Raw genomic sequence first — 20,351 nt, 5'->3', positions numbered from 1 at the left:
TGTTGTTTACATTTATGATTAAAATATAATTGCACTGACGCAGAGTCTTACATCCTCAACCGTGCAACCACCAGCAAGATTTTACAGCAACTGTGTGAGTATGTGTGTGTGGTCTTTGGAAAAAGGCAGAAGTGACAGCAATCCTTGGAAAAGTTACTATGAGCCTTGTGCCTGCTGCAGGGCTCCTGTCTCCTTATACCACTGAAGATTTAATTATATCCCGTGACTAGAGTCAAGCTATAATCCAGCCCACTGCATCATACAGTATACTGAAATGAAATGTATACATCAAGTAACGCGTGGGCGCTGGTGGTTCAAACGTCATATGTATATTGTTGTCCAATGAAACTGTTGATTTCGGCGAACTTCAAGCTAAGAGTACTAGGTGGATGGCATTTGTGCCTCAAAAACCACACACACATACATATCAACAACTGAATATTACCCGGACACTTGAATAACCACAAGAAAGAGCAAAATAACGAATTGTCTCGATTAGCGCTAACATGTAGCGCTAATGTAGGCAGCATCTCGGCCCGGGACAGAAAGAGACTGGAGCGACTGGTCAGGAAGGCCAGTTCTGTCCTGGGTTGCTCCCTTGACACTCTGGAGGAGGTGGGCAACAGAAGGATGCTAACTAAGCTAAAAGCTATGATGGCCAGTCCCTCCCACCCCCTCCAGCCCGCCCTGACAGCACTTGGTAGCTCCTTCAGCCAGAGACTGTTACACCCGCGCTGCAAGAAGGAGAGATACCGACTGCTGTCAGGCTGATGAATAAAAAATAACAATCATAATAATAATAATAATTAAATGATGTGAAGGTAAATTGTAAATAGTACTGCGATTTATCCATTTGTGTTCATATTGTATTTAATTGAAAGATGTTTGTTGTTTTTTTTTCTCTTCTTCTTTCTACATGCATTCTTGCTGCTGGAGGCTGTAAATTTCCCCATTGTGGGACAAATAAAGGATATCTTAGACTGTCTTTATGTTCTGTCTTTCATGTGATTGACTCAAGAACTTGTAAAAACTGGTGTCATCATCTGCAAAAGAAATTCCCTCCTGTCTAGCCCAATTGCTGAGCATCCAATAGCGCAAGAGAGATGCATGCTGATCAAACCGCACCATACCATATTTTATGTGAAAAAAAATGTATCTGGCAAAATGTCAGGTTTTACAGGATTATGAGAGGGCAAACAACTATTATTCTTACCACAACAATTTAAAAATAAATAAATAAATAAATTCATTCATTCATTCATCTTCCGAGCCGCTTGATCCTCACTAGGGTCGCGGGGGGTGCTGGAGCCTATCCCAGCTGTCTTCGGGCAGTAGGCGGGGGACACCCTGAATCCGTTGCCAGCCAATCGCAGGGCACACAGAGACGAACAACCATCCACGCTCACACTCACACCTACGGACAATTTAGAGTGTTCAATCAGCCTGCCATGCACATTTTTGGAATGTGGGAGGAAACCGGAGCACCCGGAGAAAACCCACGCAGGCCCGGGGAGAACATGCAAACTCCACACAGGGAGGCCGAAGCTGGAATCGAACCTGGAACCTCTGCACTGTGAAGCCGACGTGCTAACCACTGGACTACTGGCCCGCCCCTAAATAAATAAATGAATAAATAAAAGAAATAGCAAGTGTGTTCCCACATGGATATCCAATGCAATACACACAAATTTGTGCACGCAAGCCCAGTTGCGAAAGTATTAGAGCTGCAAGTTAACTGAAGCACTTCTAAAACCCAATCACCTCCATCTTACATGCCTCCATTTTTTTTTAGCACAGTTTGGGTTCCAGCATGATTATGCTCCAGCACACAGAGCAAGGTCCATAATGCATGGTTGAATGAGTTTGGTGAGAAACAGTTTCCCCGGTCAAAAACACGTACCGGTGTATGACTTAAAGGGGGAGTTTGAACTTTTCAAATCGCTTGCAAGATTTTAATGTAGCCTAACGTCACCACCCCAAAGCACCTCCTCTCCTTAAGTATCTGACCAAAGCCACGCCCCTCCCGAGCACGAGTGGGTCCGAGACCTGCACAGTTGGTACATACACACAAATAAGTCCTTCTTAACCACAGGCGCTACATAGCATAACTTATTCATGATTGAGTGCCGAGTTGTTTGTCTTGTTTTGTCTTGAGAGTCCGATTCCTTCTTTTTAAATTCTGTTGCTAACCGGAGGTAAATAAACCGGCAAAGGTAACTCTGACAACAACCCTGCTAGCCTAGTATTTGCACAACACCCCTCGATCACGTCTTATGTCTCCACTGTCTCTGAAGCTATTCTTGTGGTGCCGTGAATAGTTGAAAAATAATATTTCAAAATAAAACAAGTGGCAAAAAGAATTTTTTTTGCTCCTCAAGGATTTTTTGAATATTTTTCTGTCAGGTTATACAGACAGTATACTGCATACCACAAAGTGGCTGGGGGGTTGTTTTTTTTTTTTTTTTTTTTTTTTTTAACAGGAAACTTCCCTTGTAAGTGGTAAAATTTCAAGTGATTTTAAAAAGAACTAGTTGATGTTTGAAAGAAACCAAGAAAAAAATGACATACTGTATGTAGTATCAGTGTCAGTGTATCATTTCAATTAATTCAATTGAACTGTTTTAAATCCTTGCACGTACGTTTAATGCCACTCTTCTTGGGTGCAATTGTTCTAAAATGCATAGAAAAGAGAGAGAGAGAGAGAGAGAGAGAAAGCAAAATAAAAACTAAATGATTAAAAATGGCACTCACCATTGCCTATGTTTAGCATATTCCGGTGTAATTATGACAGTGATACTCCACGAACACAGTTCAAAGATTCCCGAAACAAAAAAGGGAATTGTTGACAGCGCCCCACCAGTCGGACTGATGGATTAGCCAGACAGACATGTGCATTAAAGCAAGTTTTAATAATCGAGATCCATTACAACAGCAGCCTCTCACACATGTCACTCAAACCTGTGGACAGTAGTTTGTGAATGCGGCATGTGTGCAGGAAAACATTGTCCTGCCTGTCTGGGGTGCAAGTTTGTGTTTTGGGCAATCACTAGCAAAAACAAACAAATAAATGATACACTTAAAGGCAAAAGCACAAACAAACATGAACCAAATCCAAACACATGCTTCCTCTAACTGTTGAGATGGTGACCTTGCCTCTCCCCTGACCGCACCATTCAAAAGTGATTTCAAGTGAGGGGGGTTACAAGAGCTGCACGGGGAGTAGCAAGAGGAGCATTGGGGTGGGGGATTTACCACAAAGAGGACACGGGGTTAAGTGTGTGTGCCTGAAGGTCTTTAAACGAGGTTGTTTTTGTCTAACCATCCATTTTCTGTCTGCTTTATTCTCACTGGGGTCGCGAGTGAGCTCGAGCCCATGTGTATCTAACATCCCATTAAGTTTAAGGTGTCTTTAAGATGTGGTAGTCTGCCACGTAGCCTAGTTTTTGCATTTTTCAAAGTTCATACTTCATGCTTAAGTAGAATAACCTGAATTACGAATTTACCTGATGTTGAGGATCTGCTGATACCTAGTCGCGATCCGATAGCCCAGCAATGTATTAAGAAGCAAAACAGAGCGCATTGATTTTCTTTTTTCTTTTTTTACTGGAACAAAACAATCCCAACCTGAAACCTTTTATATGGCTAGTGGAAAAGTGCTTTACACCTTGTAAAACATTTAAATCCTATTTGTGTGTGTGTCTGTGTGTGTGTGTGTTGGTGGGGGTGGTGGGGGCATCGGTTAAATGAGTTGCATTAAACACAGCCTGATCCTTTCCGCCATCCGGAATGCTCAATTTTCATTGTGGTTGCACTACCTGCAATTTGCACATCAAAATATGTCTAAACATCCAGCCATTATTATTGTCGTAAGATGCTAGCTTCAGGTTAGCGTCCCCCGACACCTGCCACAATGTTCCCCCACTAGATGTGTTTACGGCCACCATTCTACTGTTGTGTAGTATAAAACATACAGTAGGGATGTATGATAAAATTATTAGACCGATAATATTTGAACCTACATTGACACGAAAAGTCCAATATCAGTAAATTCAAACAACCTTGAAACCTGCCTCAAATACACGTTAGTGTGGTCACTTTAACAGTCCAAGCCTCTACTGCATGAAGTAGGAGGCAATACATGCACAACCACCAAAGTCTCCTCTTAAAAACAATATCTCATACATCTTTACGAGGGCAGGCACTTGAATGAGAGAGCACTAGCCGAGACTCCCCCGGCATCACTCGTCCCAACGGCCGCAGCAGCACCTTGAAGGCGGCTTGCTTTGGGCGGCCGCCAGAGTGCTCGAACACCAAAGATTGATGACAACTGTGCCGTGCCTTTTCCGTTTTTAACTGTACTTTTACTTTAGTTGCTGTGTACCTTAATCATGTGCACTTAATCAATACTGGATTGCAGTACAAATTGATGACTTGTAACGGATTTTCTGGATTTAATATTCTGGATGGATAGTGAATGACCAGAGGGACCTCCATGTGTTGTTGTCAGGTCTGGCAGGTGCCGTAGGCGGCGGAGGTAACGTAAACAAAAGCGGGGCAGGTTAGCCGAGCTATGGCTAATCTAACCAATACAGTGAAACTCCTCTACAACGAAACCTACATGGGCGAAAATACCCCCTAGTGTGAAAAAAATCTTCATGCATTAACGCCATTCCCACTCTCCTATCATACAACAACAACAAAAAACCCTGTTGCGTGATACGAAATATTTTTCTCTGCTCTTGCCTCGCGAAGAGATTCACTACAACAAAGTCCAATCCAAAAGCGACCTCTACTGCTTCGTTCGGAAACGGCAACAGCAACCACCACACTAGTTTACAGTAAATATTCCCATCTACGGAGTTGTTTCAAAAGGAAATTCCTTCACCCGGACGAAAAACCTATGCATTAAAATTTAGACTACGATGTTACTTTAACGATCGATTCATAACACCAGAATTTCCACTTCCCGGAACCAAGAAGCCATACAGAAGCACACAGTGGCACAAACACAAGCAAGTCCCGCTCGATACTACGGAATAACTTTGTTCGCGCCGCTATTTGCTCTCATTGAGACAAAACGGCGACATGTAAGTGACTCTAATAGTATGAGTTTTACTGGAATCGTGAACCATTTTTATTTCGTTCACAGCTCCAAGTTTCCTGAACGCAACATACTCATAGCTATTGGCCTCCGATTGGCCAAGAGAGACCTCACTATGTGTGTAGATACTGTAGCTGGAATGCATCCGAATAGCTGCTCAGAGTAAATTGCTTGTGGCTCGACGGACAGTCAAATAATCAGGTTTAAATTAGGTAAATGAGCCTTCATAAATGGGTGTAAGGACCTTTTTTTGGCAATCCAAGCCTTGCACGGCCTGTGTCATCAAAAAGCATGATGGTTGCTTGAAGGGGAAAAAAAAGAGAGGCTGTGGTGGTTACCTCACTCAGGAAGTGTGGATTGTTTAGCAACAAATAGTAAGGCAAGTTACTGTGTGTTCGTCCCTGGTCAGTAGCCTGAAGACGAGAGGGGGTTTTGTTTCATGTGTGTGTGTGTGTGTGTGTGTGTGTGTGTGTGTGTGTGACAGGTCATTGCCTACCTCAGCTAGTTGCCTACTTTAGATTGTAAAACGGCAGTCCTGTTTTTCTTGTAATTTCTCATTAAGCACTTTGTTACAGCCGCAGCTGTTGTGAAAGAGCAACAGGAATAAAGATGTGTTGTAAAAAAAGACAACAACAGAAAAAAAAACTAAGAACAAAACCATTCAGGCGCCAAGTTTTTCCTCATGAAACCGGAGACTGAAACGTGCAGCCAGCTACTCGTGTGAACTGAATGGGTGGCAACAATGAGGAAATGACTCGCAGTAACATTGTGTTAAAAAAATAAAAATTAAAAAAGGACAGTCACTCTGTTGAGATATCTATCTAATGTTTATTGGCAAGCAAAATTCGTTTTTCATAAATTTTGTTTTCACTTCTACCTTTTCGACTCTTGTTAGAACTACATGGCCTATAAAACAATAAAATAAAATAAGATGCAGACTAACATAAAAGAAAGTATTCGTCAACATTTTTACAACTTTTTTTTTTCAATTGAAAGTCAATCACTTCAAGCCCAATGAGTAGCTCCGAATTAGTCTCCATTACAAAATTAAAAAGCAAGAAGCACACTCTCCAGAATTTCACCTCACAGGCTGGTTTGGGATGAACTGGTCAAAAGAATGAAATCCAAACAATCTACAAGTGCTACACAATTATTGGAACTCCTGCAACAGAGTCGGGAAGAACTCTCTGAAGAATACTTGATTTCCACTGGAGCGTGTCCAGCTCGTATAGTTGACTAAGGTGGCTACTTTTCTTTGCTTTTCCAACTTGATGAATCAATTTTGAGCATCATCCACTTGCAATGAAACATTGATTTCAGAATGGCACCGTTGTTGCTTTTAGTAACAAACCGTTTGTTACGGCAATAGAAACTGGACCAAACTACAGTCGGGAAGATCAGTCAAGTCAGCCACCCCGTCAATACGTACTGCCGGAAAACAACTTCAACGTAAAAGTGTACCACTGCACTGTTACCCGTGTGTTCTTTGCTAAGCTAAGGTTTATCTTGGTTTATTTGTTTAACCCTTGTGTGCTCCAAATTAAAAAGGCCTTAAGTTACGCATTTTATAATTTTTGTAATGATGTATTTTGTGTTATACAAACATTCTTTTTTTTTCAACACTCAAAATGTTCAGAGGCATCTGTGCTATCCAGACATATATAGTTTTTATTAGTTCTTTGGGATTTTTTATTCTTTATTTTTTGCAAAAGGAAAAAAAAAATTGTCTAGAAGTCCCAACCAAGCCCTACTAACAATCCGACCGGACGTGTTCATGTAAAATGCATTGGTTTGAAGCCTCCTGCAAAAAGGCAAACTCATTTGCGATCCTCTGGCGCCACCTAAAAGTTGCACAATTGGAATGACCTCAACCCAACAATGTGGCATGCATACGTCTGTCCAAGCGAAAACAAAGCGATTGACGTAAAAATCGCGTGAAATGCATGTTTACACATTAGGTTTACGATGCATTCAAAAATATGAATCATAATGGGTCTCTATGGTGCAAAATATGTAAATTGTGAAGTTTAAGGTATCAAAACGTTTTTTTATTATTGCTGCAATGCCTGAGAATTATCAGCCGATGACGTCATGAAATTTAGGCCATTTTAGAACCCCTCCATAGGTTTCAGCTCTCTCGTGTTTTTCTGAATGCCTTTGCCTTTGATTCAAAGACATCATTTTACATTTATCGCAAGCGGTGCACTACGAGGGTTAAGCTGGCCATCCCACCACGTGTTACCATCACACATAGCATGAACAATTGCCGCTGTGGCTGGCTTAACTGTCTTCCTGATATCCATGTCTCCATTATCCAAGCCGAGATCATTTTATGTGGCCCACGAAAGCAAATCATGAGTCAACTTCCACGATCCTTGCTTAAATCTGTACCGAAATAATTGTGTTCCCCGGTTTACCCTCACTTGAAAAATAATTGAAGAAACAACAAATAGTTGACTGATTTCAAAACTAGTAATCCAGAATTATTTTGTGTACAAGTAATAATAATAATACGATGTGATGATTAAACATTTCTTCGATTTCACTGTCATAACGGCCCTGCGAGGGAAGACGTGACTCTAAAGTGGGCCGCGACAACCCTGCCATAGAATAAAAACCATTCACGCTCACAATCACATCTAGGGACAATTTCGAGTGACACACACCTCAAATAATCGGGTACTTGAGGCAGAAAATAAAAATACTCAGCTTTTTTTTTTTTTTTTTTTTAAATTGAGGTACTCAAATGACTCGTTTCACCCGTAGTGCAAAGGAATGTACTGCAATTCATTACTGGTACTTTCCACCTCTGCTGTTAGTTAATACAGTATTGTTATAAATATACAAATTGATAAGATTCTTTTAAGCATGTATGCAAAATCAAGGCGAGGAGCACAGGCACACACATTCTGAAGTAACTGCTGGAGGAATCCACCAGGTGCTTGTGGTTCATTTTCCCTGTCACCTCGTCTGTCTTCATTTCCCAGAGCAGCTAGATAAGACTAAAACAATTTGACCGGGGTGATGGTGGGGTTCTATAAATACATGTGTACTGTGGATCGGCGGTCCCCAACCTTTTTTGCCCCACGGACCGCTTTAATTTCAGACAATATTTTCAGGTACTGGCCTTTGAGGCGGGAGAAATGAAACAAAATAATATGATATGACCTGTATGAAAACTGTGGTATTTTCTGAACATAATAAACACGAATCACGACACGGAGAATGTCCTATCTGGCCGCAACACTCTGGTCGCTATGGTAACGATTAAACATGCGTTCAAAATAAGAGACACCGCAAATACAAAGTGCATGAAAAATATGACTCACCATTGGTGCATATTATGCAGAGTGGGCTTGGTACATGAGAATCTCCCATTGAGATAAATCCATATTTTAAGTAGGTCTTCTGATATTCATTCATTCATTCATTCATCTTCCGAGCCACTAGTGTCGCGGGGGTGCTGGAGCCTATCCCAGCTGTCTTCGGGCAGTAGGCGAGGGGACACCCTGAATCGGTTGCCAGCCAATCGCGGAGCACACAGAAACGAACAACCATTCGCAATTTAGAGTGTTCAATCAGCCTGCTACGCATGTTTTTGGAATGTGGGAGGAAACCGGAGCACCCGGAGAAAACCCACGCAGGCCCAGGGAGAACATGCAAACTCCACACAGGGAGGCCGGAGCTGGAATCGAACCCGGTACCTCTGCACTGTGAAGCCCACGTGCTAACCACTGGACTACCGGGCTGCCGGTCTTCTGATACTGGCTATTAAATGTCTCCTTTTCCTTGAAAGTCGTGGGCTGCTCTTCTGTCTCCCAACTGGGCCTTTTCCCCTTACCGAAGAAACTTTCCAAAGCTATTTGTTGTTTTACTCATTTTGCTAGCTCCTGGTTTTCATTTTAGTGGTAACCTATCACGTGACTGAGAAGAGCGCCCCGACCTGCGTCAAGAGTGACATACTGTAGACGGATGCGACAGAGAATCTGGTAATTTTTCAAAATAAAATTAAAAAAAACATTCAGATTCCGAAATGAATCAAACAGAAGTAATGTATTTTTTTTTCTGTGCGGCCCAGTACCAAATGACCCATGGACCGGTACCGGTCCGCGGCCCGGGGGTTGGGGACCACTGCTGTACATGACTAGCTGTGTTCTAAAGGTTCTCAACGATGTTTCAAAAGGTTATGTTTTATATATCATAACTTGTCTAAAACACTATTAAGTAATCACATGACATACTTTTAGAAATCGTGGTTCAGGACATTGTGTGTTATTTTGTTTTTTATTTAACCGATATTCTTTTTACACAGACAGCTGGATTATGTCCTATACTGTAGTGTGAAAAGTTCTCTCAAGTTGCTGATGTAAGAGGCCGGCATGCGCTGACATTAATTAAAATAATTCATGGCGGGACGGGAGACGACATTGCTTCCTAGGTTATTTTTCCCCTCATTATGATCCCGCACGCTGCTCCAGTAGCTTCTCTGGTTCAGCAGCCCATTTTCCCGCGACGTCTCGCAGTGGCTATCAACACTGCTCTCATGATGAAATGCAGCTCTCGCCGTTCTGGTTTACGGCGTTGCAGGAAGATGAGCCCTTTGGATAAAACTTTTATTGCAACATGGTCAGAGGTGGTGGACAATTTATATTGTGGAGCTCATGCTAAAAATGTACAAGCAGAGTGGGTCCGGCTCGTGGATGGAAAAGCGCGGCAGAATATGAGAGAGAGAGTACTTTACCGAATGAAAGATCATAAAATGTGAGGGAGAGAAAGCAGAGTAGGTGTGTTTGTGGACCATCTGGACTCGGTCTCTGATAAGACACACTCTGTCAGCAAACATCTCATCTCTCAGCCGCTTTCCCTCCTTTTTTTCCTCTCCTGTGTCAACTTCTCAGAATCTGAAGTCCCACCTTTGTAGACAATTCTTTTTAATGTCGCAATTTTGTAAAATATGTTTTCTTGGGGAGGAAGGTTTTTTCATTCATTCATTCATTCATCTTCCGAGCCGCTTGATCCTCACTAGGGTCGCGGGGGGTGCTGGAGCCTATCCCAGCTGTCTTCGGGCAGTAGGCGGGGGACACCCTGAATCGGTTGCCAGCCAATCACAGGGCACACACAAACGAACAACCATTCGCACATACACTCACACCTAGGGACAAATTTAGAGTGTTCAATCAGCCTGCCACGCATGTTTTTGGAATGTGGGAGGAAACCGGAGCACCCGGAGAAAACCCACGCAGGCCCGGGGAGAACATGCAAACTCCACAAAGGGAGGCCGGAGCTGGAATTGAACCCGGTGCCTCTGCACTGTGAAGCCGATGTGCTAACCACTGGACTACCGGGCCCGTAATCAATTTTAAAAAGCTAAAATAATGTCAACTAATCGCATATACAACACAAGGGATGATTACCTTGATTGAAATTGTACGATCCAAGGGAAAACCGTAACATATTACATAGCTGCAGTTGTAATTGTATTGTATTGTAATTATCGCAGCGGTTTACACACGTTTGAAATTTTGAGAATGGGCGTAATTTAGTCAAATACATTGCAAAAGGCCCAATAATTTAAAAAAAGTCATTTTCAAGTCAAACTTGATATGGAATAGATGTCGAGAGCATCTTTTGCACAGTGTGATACTCCCCCCCCCCCCCATGTATCATTTAAAAGGTCTTCCATCGTTCCATAAAGAAGGCGTGACGACACCATTGGTGGTTCTGATGAGCTGACCTGCCGTCCTATTTGAAAGGACATTTGGGGTGGGGGGTGGGGGGGGGCTAATTGGGGGTAAACCCCCCGGTTTACCCCCCAATTTCTTCTACATGCAACATTCAGGCAACAACAGCACCGCAATATTCAAGGCCTGAAACGCCCCCTAAAACTCCCCATTGAGAAGCCGATGTTCAGTCCGTAAAATATGAACTGGTGGTGAGTCTTAACACATTGTCCACTTCACAGAATATCAAGTCATTGAAATGTTTCGATCACATTTTGATGAGTCAAGTCTGTCTGCCTTTTGAACGAGCGGTGAGAAAACATCGCGCTGCGCTTTCACCTGGTGAGATTTTCCTGTGAACACACTGTACTCTGCGCACATGCACCAGTACTTTCGAGAAGAGAGCTCTTGTGATATACTGCACACCGGTCCACCGACAAAGCAACAGTCCGTGCGCGCGTGCGCACACACACACACACACACACACACACACACACACATTCCTGCACTTGCCGCACAGTGAGGACCGAGTAAAAAGGCCCACAAAGCGAGGACCACCCTTTCTGCTTGACAAAGAAATGAAAAAGACACATTTCTAGACACAGGAGGGCGCCCTTAGGCAATACATTCCTTTAGATTAAATAAAACACCAAAGGTTAAGAAAAAGTTTTTAACTAGATAAGTGAGGACCGGGCACTGGCCATGTGTTCTTAATGATTTTGAAGTAGATTAGGTGCCGTTCACCTTACTAAACATTTAATGATGTAAATTTATAATCAGATATTTTTAAACAGTTTATCCCCATTAACAGGGTACTGTCATCATCGCAAAACAAGAAAGGAAATATTTACAACACAAGACATCCTAATTTATTTCGTGCTTTCACAACAGTTGTAGCCGGGATGTAGAGATGAAATATATATACAGTATATACTGTATATGTTTATTTATTTATTTACACACACACACACACACACATTAAATACACACACACAGCCCCATAAAAATGAATCATCTTTTTTTTTTGAATGTGGTTCAAACTAATGAAAAATGAAAATACTATCAAACTATCTTGAATAGAAACGGTGCTTATGCTGTGGACGTGTTCTTCTGAATTAGTGAAACTCCTCATGTGGGCATGCTTGAATACCGAAGAATATTTTTTAACGACAGGAGCTTTTGAATTCATTCAATAAGCGAAACGCATATTTAGGCGCAAGCCTCAACCTTTCTACCTTTTATCTGCTTCAAGGTTTAAAATACAGATACAAGCGCACATTAATACACTGCACATTTATCCGTTAGTCCGCACACAAAAACACTCATCTCCTAGCAACAAGGCCTGTGAAAGTATGAGATTAGGTGTCTGTAAATTGTGAGTGTGTGTGTGTGTGTGTGTGTGTGTGTGTGTGTATGTGTGTTGGGGGATGGGTCAAGACAAAGCCTGACGAATAAGCGATAAGAAAAAAATGCAGGAATGATAAATTGAAACAACATGGGCGGTGACGTTTCTGTAAATCTTGGCTGATTCTTTCCAGAAATGTCTTAACATGCCATCCCATATTGAGTAAAAAAAAAATATACAGTCTGGAAAGCGGGGGTAAGAAAGAGGCTCTTAACGAAAGTGCATATATGGTGGTGTGGGGTTTCATGCGTTGATGAATCAGTGCGCTCCTGCAGCTAAACGCGTGATGGGTTGGGAACGTGTACACGCCCCCGTGCAACAGCATATGTGCACGTGAGCGTGCACGTGAGCGTGCATGTGAGCGATGCTGGGATCCAGCAGGTCATATAATGGTTGGCTGGTCACATTGTCTGCCCCAGCAGTCCGTCTTTCACACAACCTGTCCCCTTAATCTGCAAATACATCGGGTATAATCTGCAAATACCAGCAGAGGGGAGAAAAAAAAAAAAAAAAAAAAGAAATCCTCATTTGAAACACTGTGACTAAAACAGCGACTCACTCGCCTTCCCTCCAGATTGTGGTCTCACTTAAAAATATGAAAATCCACATTTTCGGCTAATAATGAGCATTAAGTTGGACACAATGCAAATAAGCTGCGAATTCGATGAAACGGCAGTTGCGCCTGAGTGGCAACTGTCAAATGTTTGTTTGAATTTGTTGACAGCGGATCAAAGAACTAAAACTCACTCTCAACCATGCAAATGCAATAAACCTGCTTTTTCTTTTTTCTTTTTTTTTTTTTACAAAATCCTACAATGTACACATGCACAGATAATGAAATTGAGCACTAATTTTCACATGCAGTAAATTAAATTTACAGTCATAATGTAGTATCGATGGAGCAAAGAAAGCACCAAAAAAACAAACAATTATTGATCACCGTAATTATGAAACTCTTAACGGTTGATATTCACTGTTACGATTTTATCCATCCATCCATCCATCCATCCAAGATTTTATTTATTTTATTATTATTTATTTTTATTATTTTATTATTTTATTACGATTTTATTACAAGAAAAGCAACGAAAAAAATCTGCAGCTGTCGAGCATCTCATCTTTAAATAGACATAATTCCTACCTTTTATCTTACTTCTTCCATCACACTGTAACGACAATGTCATAATTACGGTCCCAAACCATTTAGAATGTGCAAGCGACTGTGTGTCATCCATCATCTGGCTTCAATGACATGAATGTGTTGTTGTACTCAAGATGTACTAAATAACTACTTTTAAAATGTTCTTATTGCTCTTTTATTATTTATAATTGTATCTGGCAGAGGAATGCAGCAAACCTTCCGTGCTTGACTGCTTCTATTGTCTCTCCTAGTGGTTGGTCTGAATATCCTAATCCACTAAAACATTCCAGACAAACTCCAAAAAAAAAAAGAAACAAAAAGACTAAATATAAATCAACTTGCCAGACATTTGCACTTTATCTTGTAAAACATAATTCGTCACATGCACAAGATGTTTTTGTTGACATGGTGATTAGGTGTTGTCAGTTGTTTTTGTGCTATTCAAAACCAAAATGCGCAATTACAATTACAAACAAAACATCTTTTTTTTTTTTTTTTTAATTCCCTCCCACTAAAACTGCAAACAGCGTCGATCTGCAACTTTGAATTTAGCAACTGGAGCCATTAAAAAAAAAAATGGCTTCCAATTCAAACGTCATTTTTTTTTGGTCTTAAATTTGATCTAAACTGGATATACAATTTAAATACTTCTTTCTTTTTCTAATAACATCTTATATTTCTTAATAGGCCCCTTGGAATCTTAATCATTTGCACATGTTGATGTCTCAAGTGCCATGGCTGCCTGTCTTTCGGTCTTCTCTTAAAAGCATGTTTCCTCTCACGGTGACAGTTTAATTCCTTTAATCCATCACGTACTTCCTCCCTTGACTTTGTTATTGGCGGACACATTTTTGGGGAGCATCTCAAAATGTATGTTTCTCATTGAAAAGGTAAGTGTTGGGGGGCGGGGGGGGGGGGGGTGGAGAGGGAGAACCTCACATTCACCCCACAAACGGCGGTGGAATGCAAATCTGTGTCTGGAAGTCATTAAGCAAACAGAAAAGCCCGTCTTTCTCTCTCTCTCTCTCTCTCTCTCTCTCTCTACCCCCCTCCCCCCCCACCTCCTCTCCCCTTCTTCCCTCTCTCACTCCCCGCGTGTGATCAGCAGTGCACGGTCCACCCTTGCCCTCACCTCACCACATACATCAGTGCGCCTTTCAAAACAGACAGCGCTAAAAGAAGCACCGAAGGCAGATCTGCTGTAGCCTCCCCCCCCACACCCCCCCCCCTCCCAACCTTTACTCAGTTAAATACTTTCTGCACAGCTACCATGGTGATGGCAAAGCAAGCGTGTACAAAAGTGAAGTGATTTCCATTTTTAGTTCCTGCCTGGATTTAGTTTGGATCACGGGTTATCGCCAAGGATATGTTTTTCATAAATACAAATAAGATAAGATAAGATAAGATATCCTTTATTCGTCCCACACTGGGGAAATTTACAGCCTCCAGCAGCAAGAATGTATGTAGAAAGAAGAAAGGAGAAAGAGAAAAAAAAACAACAAACATCTTTCAATTAAATACAATATATTATTATATATTATATAAATATTATATACATATATATATATATTATATAAATAGCAAATGTCATTCATAATGTCACTCCAGTGGTTACGATGAAGGGAACGTAAACACTGCAGTAAGCGTCGTACGGGTCACTTCTTGATGTCAAAAATGGTTCGGTCCCGGTTTTCTATTTTTTTTTTTTTTTTTTTAGTAGTAGCATTAAAAAAAAAAAAAGTGACAGCTCTCCTACTGTGTGTCTTAAAGGCTGCTTCGCATTAGGCCGACAGTTGGCCGACAAGCGGGTAATGCCTCAAGTGGGAGGCTCCTGTGAGTGAGAGGAACGAGAAAGATGGCTGCAAATTCTCAAGCCGCAGCAGACCCTCCAACTCCTCATGAAGAAACAAGACACACAAAGCGTCATATGGAATTATTTTGCCTACATGGCCGACGGCCAGGGAAAAGCCCAAAGACATGGCAAACAACGCCTGTCATGCAAGACTTGTAATAAAACTACTCTGGCTCGTAGGTGGGAACACACGTCCAACAAGGCTGAACACCCTCACTGACCGGCATCCTCGATGACATCACCAATTGAAAGAAAACAACAAGGTGCGACACATTTCAAATACTTCCCTTCAAATATACAGTAAGTCATGTGCAAATGACTTGGCAGTCTTATTCCCGACGGACGAGGAATTTGACTAAAGGAGAGCGCACGGGGCCCCAACAATGTCACATTGAGTCATGAACGATTAGGTGAAGATTTTTGCTCGACAATAATGGTGTGAAATTGTTTACAATGGAAGACATCAAATGGAGTCAAATACAAGAATACTGTTTAATAAATAATGGTGCTAATACATATATAAATATATATACTGTATATATATATATATATATAGAAAGAGAGAGAGAGAGATAAGAGTTTGTATGTTTGTTTGTGTGCGTGTATTTAAAAAAAATAATGAATAACACACCTGCAGGCATTATTTTCGCACCCATATGTTCAATAGTTTTTAACAGTGTTTAATTTTGTGTTTGCAAATGTTCAATAATGATTTTTTTTTAAACAAGAGTTTTCAAATATTTTGAACGAATGAAAAAAAATTGTTAAATTATTTTATTAATTAATTAATAATTAATTAAAATTAATTTAATAATTTGGGAAATTTTCACTCCACTACTTTTACAGATGTTTTTTTTTCATTTCTGCTGCGGTATTATTATTTCAGTACCGGTGTCAAGGTATTTTCATGTGGTTGTAGTATGGATATCAGAAATTTGATATTGTGACAATACTGCCCCTGCAGCTTTGAACACCACAGGGAATTATTTAAGGATTTCTATCCGACAGAGAACACTGGGTTGGGAATTGTCTTGCATTACCATATCAGGATAATCATTTTTTTAAAAAATATTTTATAATCACTGAAGAACAGAGGAGCAAGAATCAAATGTGAATTGCCATCTAGCATAGGTACAGTACCTCATCAGTTACAATGAGATATCCACTGACGTGCCGCATACATTTCATATTTTTCGAAATCTTTGCTCGGTATAGCGCATGCTGACGCAATACTTCACTTTCCACTTTAATTAGCGCACCACATCATGAGTCGTGACTGGAGGACTAACAGAAAAGCAGTATTTTAACTTTGGCCCTGCTCCTCCAGACGCCAGTTATGAATGCTGGGTGATCTGATCGTGTATGGACAGTTCCAAGTACTTCAGTTCACCATACTTGGGTAAATGCTCCTTTCATAACCAGTAGTTAGCTACTGATGAGTATCATGAGTATCACAAATGTCTAACACTGTAGATGCTTGCAGGGGGGGGGGGGGGGGGGGGGGGGGTTCCCTGCCTGTCATTTATATGTATGTATGTGTGTGTGTGTGCTACACAAACTACAAGATATAAACTCCAAGCACAGGCATAGGAGCTGAAATGCATTTGGTCACTTGGACATCAAGTGTGTCTGAAAGCAATTTGTCCACCATTATCCCCCTAATTTGGTTAATATTGCCCATCTCCATTTTGACTGCCGCTCACGTGAGATGACCGCAAAATCAAAAGCAGACCTTGATCGCTTGTGTTTATTTGAAATGTCTCCAATGCCTTGTGTGTGTGTGTGATTCAGTGCGCACTAAGAGCTTTGCTGAAAGTGAATAAAGTGACCTCAGATGCATCAGTGCAGACTTCTTTATTTGGCCTGGAGTAGATAAGAGTTTAGGCCAATATAAACTGACACAGTGTGAAGCGATTTGACAATGGGGGGGGGCAACTATAGAGCCGCGTTGCTCTTTTGACTAATTTGTCAACTCACTAACTTGTTGCTCGAGTCAGCCTCTCCTCTCTGTTTCTAAATCCATGATCACGCCCCCCCCCAAAAAAAAAAAATTGCAAAAGGAGTGAAAGTGACAAAGAAAGGATGGATGCGGACAGAGAATGAAAGAGAGGAAAAATAAGAAATAGGATATGGTGGAAAAGAAGATTAAATCTAAGAAGATGAAATACACAAAGCTTTTCCGGGATGGTGGTGGTAGTGGTGGTGGGGAGGGGGGACCTTTTTTTCTCACCCTCTTTTTTTGCTCACCAAAAGAAGACATGGGAGGCGAGGCTGCTACTGTTTTCAAAGACGCGCACGCATACACGGCTGTAACCCACAAAATTGTTTCGCTTTGTCGCTGAGTTTAAATTCAGTGAATTCACACAATGAGAGGCGATTTATAAGCGAGAGGGTCCCCCGGGCACGCGGTAAAACACGCTCGCCTCGCACCCGGCTCCAATACACAGAACGAAGGAAGAAACTGCTTTTACCTTGTCTGTGTGAATACTCCAGTTTCGGCTGGTTTCAAAGGTTCGTGCTCCGCAAAAACACATAGGATCCTTTCAGGAACACATGACCGCGAATCGTCCCGCTTAGGAGAAGGGGAACAACCTACACCTCAGTCTCTTCTTTTCTGTGTTTGTCTTTTCTGCGAAGAAAGAAATAGACGAAAAGGCAGCGTGGATTCTTGTTCACGTTTCTCCTTGTTTCTTCGTCTTTCGGTCCGCTCAGGTTTCCTCGCTCACTTCTTGCCGGAGATGGTGATAGAAAAAATCACTGGCGAAAACTGAAGGTGTTTTTTTTTTTAATGGATGTCGTTCCTCTCTTCCCGGCGTGTTCTTCTTTTTTCAATTTTCAAAAAAAAACGGAGTACTCTTTCATTCTTTACACGGCGCTGCCGCAAACCTTCGTGGGGAGCGTGAGAGTGTGAGTGTGTGTGTGTGTGCGCGCGCCCGTGTGTGTCTTCTCGATTGCTTCCACCAGTACAGCTGTGCGTGCGCGCGCCTGCCGCTGCGCTGTCTCGCTCGCTCCCTTGTTGCCTTGGTAAATTGTGGAGCCTCTCGCTGGTCGAGCTAGGCAGGGGGCGGAGCCACAAGGAGCGGAAGGGAGCGCACTGATTGGCTGTTGGACGACTGGAGTAGGAATCTGCTTTTTGCATTTCAAGGCAGGAGGTGACTGAAGTATCTCCTCCTCTTCTCACCCCCCCTTTTCTCCCCCCCCCCTTTTTTTTTACTTTCTCTCTCCGTCACTCTCACACGAATACTCGCACAGCACGCGTACGCGCAGTTTGCGAATTTCTTTTTTTATTTTTATTTTTTGGAGTGATGTCAACAACTCTGCACGTAGGCATTACGTGCATATACTACACAAGTCTGTCCTGATGGCGCAGGCACTTCGGATTTTAGTGTGAGCGTATGGTCGTGCGCGCGTATGTGGTTAAAGCTTCGGAAGCAGCTGTGTACACCAAAGGAGGGAAGGAGTATTAAATTTGGGTATTGAAAGTTAGCGAACGGCTGTCATGGGACTGCTTTGTCCGCACGTGCATTGTCTTGTCAAATTGGAATTTTGACTGACTGATTTGTTTGACACATGTAGGGTCTGTACGTTAGGGTCCGAGATGGATTTGACAATGAATGCTTCACTCAAGTCACAATGTGGAAAAAAAATATATCCTTCAAAATAAAAATTTGAAACAAGGTCATCACCGGCAAGTATTCAGTCACGTTATGTTGAAATAAAAATATATTATAAGCGTGAGGCAGCATGGTGGCCGACAGCTTCACGGTGCAGAGGTCGAGGGTTAAAATTCATGCTCTGGCCTTCTTGTTTTGCAGGTTTCTCCAGGTACTCCGGTTTACTCCCACATTCCCAAAACATGGGTGGCAGGTTAATGGGACACTCTACATTGTCCTTAGGTGTGTAAGAATGTAAGAATTATTGGCAAAATAGTATATACCTCCCGCCCTCTCTGCAAAAAAAATAAAAAATCATGAGTTTTTACTTCACTGCTCATCTTAAAGGTGATTTAATTTTCAAAGAAAAGAAGGGACATTTTCCCACACTAACAGCGAGAAAGACCTAGCCCAGGATTTACTTATTTTACATTCTGTGCTCCCCGATTGTGTGAGAGCATTTGTGAGAGTGGTTTGGACTCACTGGACTTCTTTTCTTTATCTCCATCACAATCATTCCAGTGGTGAGGCTTTTCTTCCACCATTGTATTTGCCGGTAGCCCCCTACTAACTCACATAATATAGACCTTCACAGGGTGTGTGCATGATCGATGGGGAGAGGGGAGCTTTGCACGGCGGTGTTTCATGTTGAGCCATTCCTGCCAGTAAAACATCCCATGTTTGACCCTCCCACTGTGTGTGTGTGTACTTTGTATATGAGTATATGAGTTTGTGTGTGTGTGAGAGAGAGAGAGTGAGCGAAAAAGAGTGTGAGAGAGAATCCCTAAGCTCTTTAATGTCCAAGTATGGGACCCCTACTAGGCAAATTCACCACCTTACAGACACAAAGCAATGGAGAGGTGCAAATGAAAGAGGAGTGCGGAGGAAAAAAAAAAAGGGAGATGGAAACAAGCACACAAGAGAGAAAGACAGAAGGGAGAAACCGAGGCTGTTTAAACAAGCCGACTGATGAATTCGGGGGGAAAAAAAAAGCAATGAAGCGAGAATCCACAAGATGAGGATAGGAAATCAAAAAGATCTTTCTCTTTTTTTTAATCCCTCTTTCAACATGTGGGGGTTTGAGTTGATGGTGAGGTAATTCATCCCAACTCCCCATAATACACAAACACACTTATACACACACACACACACACACAATGAGCATGTGTGTGTGTGTGTAACAATATGCATGTCCGTAAGTGCACATTGTGAATTTGAACCTATCCACCACCTGGATAGACTACAAAATAACAGTCATCATCGTGACCACGGCCCCCTGTAACTGTCTTTGTGTTGCAAAGAACCCAAAAGAGAGGGAGAAAGTGTATGTGTGTGTGTGTGTGTGTGTGTACCCTATCAACCCTTGTGCAGCCCACTCTAATAACAGTGATTGCAAACATCATATTGGAGTGGACTATACCATTTCGGATAAATGACGGCGACCTGCCACTTTGTCCACCTGTGATTTAACTGCAAACA

General features: G+C 41.9%; 1 protein-coding gene across 9 annotated transcripts in view; it reads right to left on the bottom strand.

Moving 5' to 3' along the window:
- LOC127612901 (teneurin-3) overlaps positions 1-20,351 on the bottom strand; it is a 205,720-nt gene that overhangs the window by 137,792 nt on the left and 47,577 nt on the right. Inside the window, exon 1 of one of the 9 annotated variants that reach the window (XM_052083746.1) lies at positions 17,691-18,391. The exons of 7 other annotated variants lie outside the window; for them this stretch is intronic. The gene's annotated coding sequence lies outside the window, so the exon portion shown is untranslated. Of the gene's footprint in view, positions 1-17,690; positions 18,392-20,351 lie in introns of those variants that run through there. One more of the 9 variants, XM_052083747.1, reaches the window with a different exon arrangement.

Source organism: Hippocampus zosterae, chromosome 13 (assembly GCF_025434085.1).
Source record: "Hippocampus zosterae strain Florida chromosome 13, ASM2543408v3, whole genome shotgun sequence".
Taxonomy (NCBI): Eukaryota; Metazoa; Chordata; class Actinopteri; order Syngnathiformes; family Syngnathidae; genus Hippocampus; species Hippocampus zosterae.
This window is presented reverse-complemented; position numbering and strand designations above follow the sequence as displayed.